This window comes from Humulus lupulus, chromosome 6 (genome assembly GCF_963169125.1).
Source record: "Humulus lupulus chromosome 6, drHumLupu1.1, whole genome shotgun sequence".
Classification (NCBI taxonomy): Eukaryota; Viridiplantae; Streptophyta; class Magnoliopsida; order Rosales; family Cannabaceae; genus Humulus; species Humulus lupulus.
Window position 1 is genome coordinate 191344751 of NC_084798.1, and position 9278 is coordinate 191354028.

At 41.9% G+C, this 9278-nt stretch overlaps 1 non-coding gene across 1 annotated transcript; it reads left to right on the plus strand.

The window, feature by feature from the left end:
- The first annotated feature begins 4424 nt into the window (after positions 1-4424).
- LOC133787607 (small nucleolar RNA R71) lies at positions 4425-4531 on the plus strand. Its single transcript, XR_009872617.1, has one exon. It is a non-coding gene; the product is annotated as a small nucleolar RNA R71 (small nucleolar RNA).
- Positions 4532-9278: the final 4747 nt, after the last annotated feature.

Here is a 9278-nt window from a genome sequence, read left to right on the forward strand (position 1 = left end):
TTGCTTCTCCAGCCACTACAAGATCCAAATTTAACTTCTTCAACGCCCAAAACGCCTTATGCTCTAATTCTACAGGATGATGACATGCCTTCCCATAAACTAGGTGATAAGGTGACATGCCTAGTGGAGTTTTATAAGCTGTCCGGTAAGCCCAAAGTGCATCATCTAATCGTTGGGACCAATCCTTCGTGCTGGGATACACCACTTTTTCAAGAATTCCTTTAATTTCTCTGTTCGAAATCTCCGCCTGCCCGTTGGTCTGCGGGTGATATGCCGTGGCTATTTTATGCTTTACACTGTACTTAGCTAATAAGGCAGCCAAGACTTTGTTGACAAAGTGCGTCCCCTCATCACTGATTAGTGCTCTTGGCGTCCCAAATCGTGTAAAAACATTTTTATGCAGAAATTTCATTACCACTTTGGCATCATTCGTTGGACTAGCTACTGCCTCCACCCATTTCGATACGTAGTCCACAGCCACTAAAATGTAGAGGTTTCCAAAAGATTGGGGGAAAGGCCCCATGAAGTCGATGCCCCACACGTCAAACAATTCCACCTCCAAAATACAATTAAGAGGCATTTCATTCCTGGCTGAGATGTTACCCACTCGCTGACAGCGGTCACAGCGTTGAACAAAATCGTGGGCATCCTTAAAGATAGACGGCCAATAGTACCCTGACTGAAATACTTTGGCAGCAGTGCGTTGCCCACCAAAATGACCCCCATATGGAGCTGAATGACAGTGTGCCAAGATGCTGGAAACTTCAATTTCTGGTACACATCTTCTCAATATATGATCTGGGCACTGTTTGTACAGGTACGGCTCATCCCAGAAATAAAATCTGATGTCATGTAAGAACTTTTTAAGCTGCTGTTTGGTGAAATCAGGTGGATGTACACCCCCAACTAAAAAGTTTACAACATCCGCATACCATGGTACCTGTTCTTGCTCCACAACCAGCAGCTGTTCATCAGGAAATGAGTCTTGAATTTGTAATTCTGCCTCTAATTTGCTGCTGTGAGTATTAGTTTCCAGCCTTGATAAGTGGTCCGCCACTTGATTTTCTGTCCCTTTTCTGTCTCGGATTTCCAAATCAAACTCTTGCAGCAACAAAACCCAACGTATGAGCCTCGGTTTAGAATCCTTTTTGGCTATCAAATACTTGATCGGAGAGTGGTCCGTGTACACAATAACCTTAGTCCCCACAAGATAAGCTCGAAAATTTTCAAATGCAAAAATCACAGCCAGCAGCTCTTTTTCTGTTGTAGTGTAATTAATTTGGGCATCCACTAATGTTTTACTGGCATAGTAAATAGAATGAAAAACTTTATTCTTCCGCTGCCCAAGAACAGCCCCAATAGAAAAATCACTTGCGTCGCACATAAGTTCAAAAGGTAGAGACCAGTCAGGTGCTGTAATCACTAGTGCAGTAACAAGGGCTGACTTCAACTTCGAAAATGCCTCTTGACATTCATCAGTAAACTCAAAAGGTCTATTCTGCTCCAGCAAGCTGCATAAAGGTTTGGACACCTTAGAAAAATCCTTGATAAAACGCCTGTAAAAGCCCGCATGACCGAGGAAACTTCTAATGCCTTTTACTGTGGTAGGGGCTGGTAGTTTCTCTATAACTTCCAGTTTCGCTCTATCAACTTCAATCCCCTTTTTTGACACTTTATGCCCCAATACAATGCCTTCTTGCACCATAAAATGGCATTTTTCCCAGTTCAACACTAGATGAGTTTCTTCACACCTCTTTAAGACTTTTTCTAAATTCTCCAAGCAACCTTCAAATGAATCCCCATAGACAGAGAAATCGTCCATGAATATCTCCAAAATACTCTCAGCCATATCCAAAAAAATCGCCATCATGCACCGCTGAAATGTGGCCGGTGCATTACACAATCCAAAGGGCATCCTCCTAAAGGCGAATGTGCCGTATGGGCAGGTGAAAGTAGTCTTCTCTTGGTCTTCAGGCACGATAGAAATCTGATTATACCCAGAATACCCGTCAAGGAAACAAAAGATATCCTTACCCGCCAAACGGTCCAACATTTGGTCGATGAAGGGCAAAGGGAAATGGTCCTTTCTAGTGGCCTTGTTGAGTTTTCTGTAATCCATGCAAACCCGCCATCCGGTGACTGTACGAGTGGGAATAAGCTCATTGTTGTCATTAGTAACTACTGTAACACCCCCCTTCTTCGGAACACATTGGACAGGACTAACCCAAGTGCTATCGGAAATTGGATAGATTATCCCATAATCCAGCCATTTAATGACTTCTTTTCTAACCACGTCCTTCATTACTAGATTCAACCTCCTTTGCTGCTCCACAGAGTGAGTACAATCAGATTCCAACAAGATCTTGTGCATACAAAGCGCTGGACTAATCCCTTGAATGTCAGCCATTGCCCATCCAATCGCCCTTTTATGCTGCTTCAGCAATTTCAGCAATGACTCCTCAGCAGCAGACTCCAGACAACTAGATATTATCACAGGTAAAGTGTCATTTTCGCCCAAGTATACATACTTTAAATGGCTTGGCAGCGGCTTTAACTCCAGCTGAGGTGGTTCTTCAACAGATGGTTTAGGGGCCTGAAAGTGCTTTTCTGGCAAATTTAGAGCTTCAAACACCTTACTAAATTTCTTGGTTGGTTGGCAAGAATCTACCCATGTAATCATCTCCTCATCTTCACTGCTATACTCCTCCTCATCTCCAAAAATCTGGGTTCCCCCAGCAGCTTTTTCCACCCTTTTATTGAACTTCTCAGCTACCAAAGTATCAACAACGTCAACTCTAGAGCATTCTTCCACTTCATCCGGGAATTTCATAGCTTTAAACACACTAAAGGTGATTTGTTGGTCATTCACCCTCATGGTAAGTTCACCATTCTGCACGTCAATAAGAGTACGCCCTGTAGCAAGAAAAGGCCTACCCAAGATTATAGGTACCTCTCTATCCGCTTCATAGTCTAAAATGATGAAATTCGCCGGAAATTTAAATTTATCCACTTGAACTAACACATCTTCAATCTTTCCCTCGGGATGAGCCATAGATCTGTCTGCAAGTTGTAAAGTAACAGTAGTGGGTCGTGCCTCACCAATGCCCAACTTCTTGAAAATTGACATAGGCATAAGGTTGATACTAGCGCCTAAGTCGCATAATGCTCTTCCCACATCTCTACCCCCAATTGAGCACGGAATTGTAAAACTGCCAGGATCTTTTAATTTAGGGGGTATTTTACTTTTCAACATTGCGCTGCATCCTTCTGTAAGTGCTACAGTTTCAAACTCCCCCAAACGCCTTTTCTTCGTCAAAATATCTTTTGAAAACTTAACATAATTCGACATTTTCTCCAATGCTTCGACCAAGGGGATATTAATATGCAGCTGTTTCAGTACATCCAAAAACTTTCTGAACTGACCATCCTGTTGTTGTTTGCGAAATCGCTGCGGAAATGGAAGGGGCGGTTTAGGACCAGAATTTACTGGAGCCGTTTGCTGACCCTTTGCTGTAGCAACTGGGCCAGTTTCAGCAATTTCCTGGGCAGTTTTGTTACTTGTTTCTCCTTCACTTTGGATTGAAGTGGGCTTTCCACTACCCTGTATCTCCTCAGAATTTCCCAGATTTTTACCATTCTGCAGCTGAATAGCTTTACAGTGTTCTTTCCCATCTCTCCTTGGATTTTCTGTATCACTAGGCAAAGATCCTTGCGGCCTAGTTTTCATTTCATTGGCTAGCTGGCCGAGCTGCATCTCAAGATTACGAAGAGAAGCTGCTTGGCTCTGTATTACTGCATCATTCTTAGCCATATACTCCCTCATTAGATTCTCCAAAGAGTTCGGCTGGGAGTTTTGAACATGTTGTGAAGGTCTTGGCTGCTGTGAAAAACCTGGTGGATATGCTTGTCTTCCTTGTGCTGGTGCTGTGCTTGAACTTGCTCCTTGACCCCCCCATGATAGATTAGGATGATTCTTCCATGCTGGATTGTAAGTGTGCGAATATGGGTTGTTGTTGCGGTTGAAATTCTAATTTCCCACATAACAAACTGAGGCTGGATTTGAAGGGCAATTCTCAAAAGTATGCCCGTCCCCACAATACACGCATGACACTTCTGCACTTTGAATGGCAGCAGCTGGCTGAATACTTCCTCCCAAACTCATATTCTTCAAGATGTTGGTCATTGAGGCCATTTGAGCTGTTAGAGCCGTTAATGCATCTACTTCAAGAACTTCCGCCACCTTCCTACTTGTAGGAGCTCTAGTGTTTGACCATTGATAGTTATTACTTGCGATTCTTTCCAAAATTTCAAATGCTTCGTTGTAAGACTTGGAAAGAATGGCTCCATTGGCTGAAGCGTCCAATACCATTCTAGAAGCTGCATTGAGGCCATTATAGAAGGTCTCCATCTGTATACAGTGTGGGATACCGTGGTGTGGACATTTTCTTAAAAGCTCTTTGAATCTTTCCCACGCGTCACTAGTGGACTCATCTTCCAGCTGCTGAAATGACATAATCTCACTTCTAAACTTTGCATTTCTGGTGGGAGGGAAGTATTTTCTCAGAAATTTCTCAGCCAAGTCATTCCAATTTGTAACGGAATCGGGAGGCAAAGTGTTGAGCCATGATCTAGCTCGGTCTCTTAATGAGAATGGAAATAGCTTCAGCCTTAATGCTTCTTCACTCACTCCTTGAAGCTTAAAGGAATCACTCACCTCCAAGAATGAACGGAGGTGGAGATGAGGATCCTCCGTTGGCATCCCGCTGAACTGCCCCACGGTTTGGAGCATTTGAAACATCACTGGCTTAAGCTCGAATTGAGCTGCTTGTATTTCTGGCCTCACAATGCCTGGATTTAGCTCATTAAACATGGGGGCAGCGTATTCCCATATTGCTCTAGCTCTGTCATCTGCCAAAACAATGGGATTAGTAACTTGCTGGCCATCCCCCTCATCATCAACACGTTCAGCCATAGTGCCTCGGCTTTTAGCCTTTTGATCCTTTCTCCTTTTTCTGAAAGTATGTTCGATCTCGGGGTCAATAGGAGCAAGTTCATTGTCCTCTTGCTGGTTCATACACTGTAGGTACCTGAGTTTGCACAAACCGAACCAACAAGATTAAAAACAATGAAAATAAACTGTAAAATAGTTGATAAAACAGAATTTAATTTTAAAGTCCCCGGCAACGGCGCCAAAAACTTGTTGTGAATTTTCTAATGATTAAAATATGCGCAAGTATACACAATCGACAACAAGTAATACAGTGATAATGTATCAAAGTTCGTCTCCACAGGGACTTTTCAACTAAATTAATGTAAAATCAACCAAAAACAGCTTATACTACAGTAACCAAATCAAGAGAAAGGTTGTGTAATTAATTATGAAAATAAATGCAAATGAGCAAATTAATTCAACTAAAAATCAGAGATTAAAATGAAAGAATTCTGGGTGGATTTCAGATATGAGAAAAATAGATTTAGGTGGTTATTTCCCCTCGGTACGTTCCAGTTGCTACAGCAATGGCTCAGCAATGGGTCAGCAATTTATGTCACAGTTAACAGATTTCGTAAAACCCAGTAAGTTTTTCCCAAAACTTAATATCTATTGTTTATAACCTCTCTCCATACATTCCTGTATTAAAACAGACTATAAACAATCCATCAAACACCAAATCTTTAGGTTATGCAAGGCAGCAAAATAGTCCTATTCCACTACTAAAAATCACCTAAAAATAGATGAATCTCTTGCATCAATTGAATGGGTTCAGCTAGACTTCCCTTTTCCAAGTTAGATCTAACTTAATAAATGCTAAATATGGCCAGTAATTAACATTCAATTAACATTACAGCACATTCAATTGAACTTTGACATAAACAACTTCACCATGCATTTAGAAATTTAGCTCATACATAAGGGTTCATAACCACCCAAATCTTTAGAGTGTTAGTTCATGGCTGAAATTATAAACATAAAACCAGTACAGAATATTTCCATGGAGTTTGAGCAGAAATTGAGATGAGAAAATAATACAAAATTAAAGAGAGATAGAGATTAGAGAGAATTGAGTGTTGAGCTCTAGTCCCCCTTAGGCGTCTGTCTTCTTTTTCTCTCCTATTTCGTACTCCCTTCTTCTTCTTTCTTTCTACTTCTCTCTGTACTTTGCTTAGTGAAAAATATTCAGAATTCTCCAAAATGATCCCCCCCCCCTTCAATATTTCGGCTGGGCCCTCTTTAAGGGTACTTGGTTTACCCTAATTAGCAAGTCAAAGTCAATTTTGCCCCCCTGTCCTTTGCCACACCATCCAACTGACTTAATTGTACAATATTCTCGCCACCTCAGCGCCACTTATGTCTCATTAAGTCCAACTGGCATTTGTCACGTTTTCTTCCTGGGCTCTGCCAATTGCTACGGTATGTTTGCTACAGCATTAAGAGTACAGCAACAAGCTCTTTCCAGAATTGTTCCTCTTCATGATCCAAAGTTCCCAATCACCTGTTTTAGCCTCCTTTCCTGATTAACATAAACACGAAACTACATAAATCACTAAGAAAAATATTATAATACAGATACACAGTCCCTTGATACAAATATACACTAAATGGACACAATTACACTACTTACAACTCATTACTCTTTTGTTTTGGCTTGAAAATTAAGTTTAAAGATGTGAAAATAACTCTAAATCCTAGAGTTATCAGTTGGTCATTCATCTGACGGATACCGACCAGTTGAACACTGCTCGGTCTTTCCTCCAGAAAACCTTTTTTGTTTTAAGATGTACTGACAGTTGAACACTGCCAATGTAAGAATAATCAACACATATGCCAAATTTGTAGCAAGATTCGACCGCGCTGCGCGTGATCTCTTTTATTACTCGTAAAAAAAATGACAAAGCGTGTCTAATTACGAGTCTCAAACAAAATAAAATTGTTCAAAAATAACATGTCTAGTTAGCAAATAGCTAGTTCATAAACAAACTTAAATAACAAGTTAAACACTTGAGACAAAGCTACTACTCTGTAAGCAGTATTTATTGGTAATATTTCCTCAAGTGCTCGCCATTCCAATAGTTCCTGATCAGCTCTCCATTTAATCGAGAAAGTTTGTAAGTGACAGGTGGTAAGACTTGTTTTGGTCCTAGTACTCCAGCTGCTGAGTCTCTGATGAACACCTTTCTGAGGACCAAATCTCCGACCTGGAACTTTCAATCTCTAACTTTGGAATTAAAATAGCGGGCCACCTTTTGCTGATGGGCAGCAACTCTCAAGCTTGCTTTTTCTCGTCTCTCCTTAAGAAAATCCAAGGATTCAGCTAATAACTGGTGATTCTCCTCCTGGTCATACATGGTTGTTCGATGAGATGGTGGGTCTACTTCGACAGGTAACATGGCTTCATACCCAAATGCCAAGGAAAAAGGGGTATGACCAGTTGCTGTCCGGGCAGTAGTCCTGTATGACCAAAGGACTTCTGGTAATTCTTCCGCCCAAGCACCCTTAGCTCGCTCTAGACGCTTTTTTAGAGTATCCTTCAAAGTCTTATTTATGGCTTCAGCTTTCCCATTGGCTTGCGGATGAGCTACCGAGGAGAAACTTTTCGTAATGCCGTGCCTAGTGCAGAAATCGGTAAATAAGTCACTATCGAACTAAGTGTCGTTGTCAGTGACTATCTTCTTGGGCAGACCATAGCGACATATTATATTCTTAACCACAAAATCTAACACTTTCTTCGAGGTGATCGTTGCTAGTGGTTTGGCTTCGGTCCACTTGGTGAAATAATCCACAACAACTACTGCAAACTGTACTCCTCCTTTCCCTTTGGGCAGTTTCCTGATCAGATCAATGCCCCATACTGCAAAAGGCCATGGGCTCTGCATTTGCTTCAAGACATTCGGAGGTGCCCTGGGTACTTTAGAAAATCTCTGGCATTTATCACACTTCTTCACATACTCCATGGAATCTTCATTCATTGTAGGCCAGAAAAATCCTTGCCGCAAAATCTTTTTAGATAGACTTTGCCCCCCAGCATGATCTCCACAGTTCCCCTCGTGCACTTCAGTCAATAAGTTTTTTGACTGGTCAGGTGCTATGCACCTTAGTAGTGGCAAAGAGTACCCTCTCCTATACAACACTCCATCCATCATAATATACCTAGCAGCTTGCCTCATAATCTTCTTGGTTTCATTACGATTATCTGGGAGGATTCCTTGCTCAAGGTAAGTAATGATGGGTGTCATCCAAGTGTCAACTATTGTGATGGGCATGGCTTCTTGTTCATTAATGCTCGGCTCTGCCAAGTATTCCACTGGTACTATATTCAAAGTTTCAGCATCTTTTGCACTAGCTAATTTTGCTAAAGCGTCTGCATTAGAGTTCTGCTCCCGTGGTACCAGCTTAATAGTATACTCTTCAAATTGTGCTAGCAGATCCTTGGTCTTGTTCAAGTACGCCATCATGCGTAGGCCCCTAGCTTGATATTCCCTTAAGACTTGGTAGACCACCAATTGGGAATCACTGTTTACTTCAACCGACCGGGCACGAACATCTCTAGCCAAGCGCAAGCCTGCTAGGAGGGCTTCATATTCCGCCTCATTATTAGAAGTGTTAAATCTGAATCTTAATGCGCAGTGAATTCGGTGCTTCTTCGGCGTGACTAATATAATTCCTGCCCCCGAATGAGGTTCGTTTGACGACCCATCAACAAAAATTTTCCAAGTAGGAAGATCCTCTCTCTGCCCAGTCACACGCTCTTGCTGGTCGGGAATATCAACAATCCCAGTACATTCAGCAATAAAATCCGCCAAAGCCTGTCCCTTAATAGCAGACCTCGGTTGGTATTTGATTTCGAATTGGCCCAATTCAACCGCCCATTTAAGTAGACGACCAGATGACTCTGGCTTCTGTAAGACTTGACGTAGGGGCTGGTCGGTAAACACTTTAATGGGATGTGCCTGGAAATACGGTCGCAATTTGTGGGATGCAAGTACCAAGAAATAGGCCAACTTCTCGATCACGGGATACCTAGACTCTGCTTCTATCAGTTGCTTGCTAACGTAGTACACTGGATGACGCACTTTATCTTCTTCTTGCACTAGAGCAGCACTAACACCATGCTCTGTGACTGCTAGGTAAACAAAGAGGTCTTCCCCATCAACTGGCTTCGAAAGGACAAGAGGTTGAGCCAAGTGTTCCTTTATGGCTTGAAAAGCTTGCTCACATTCTTCCGTCCATTCAAACTTCTTACTTCCTCTAAGAAAGTTAAAAAACGGGACACATTTGTCCG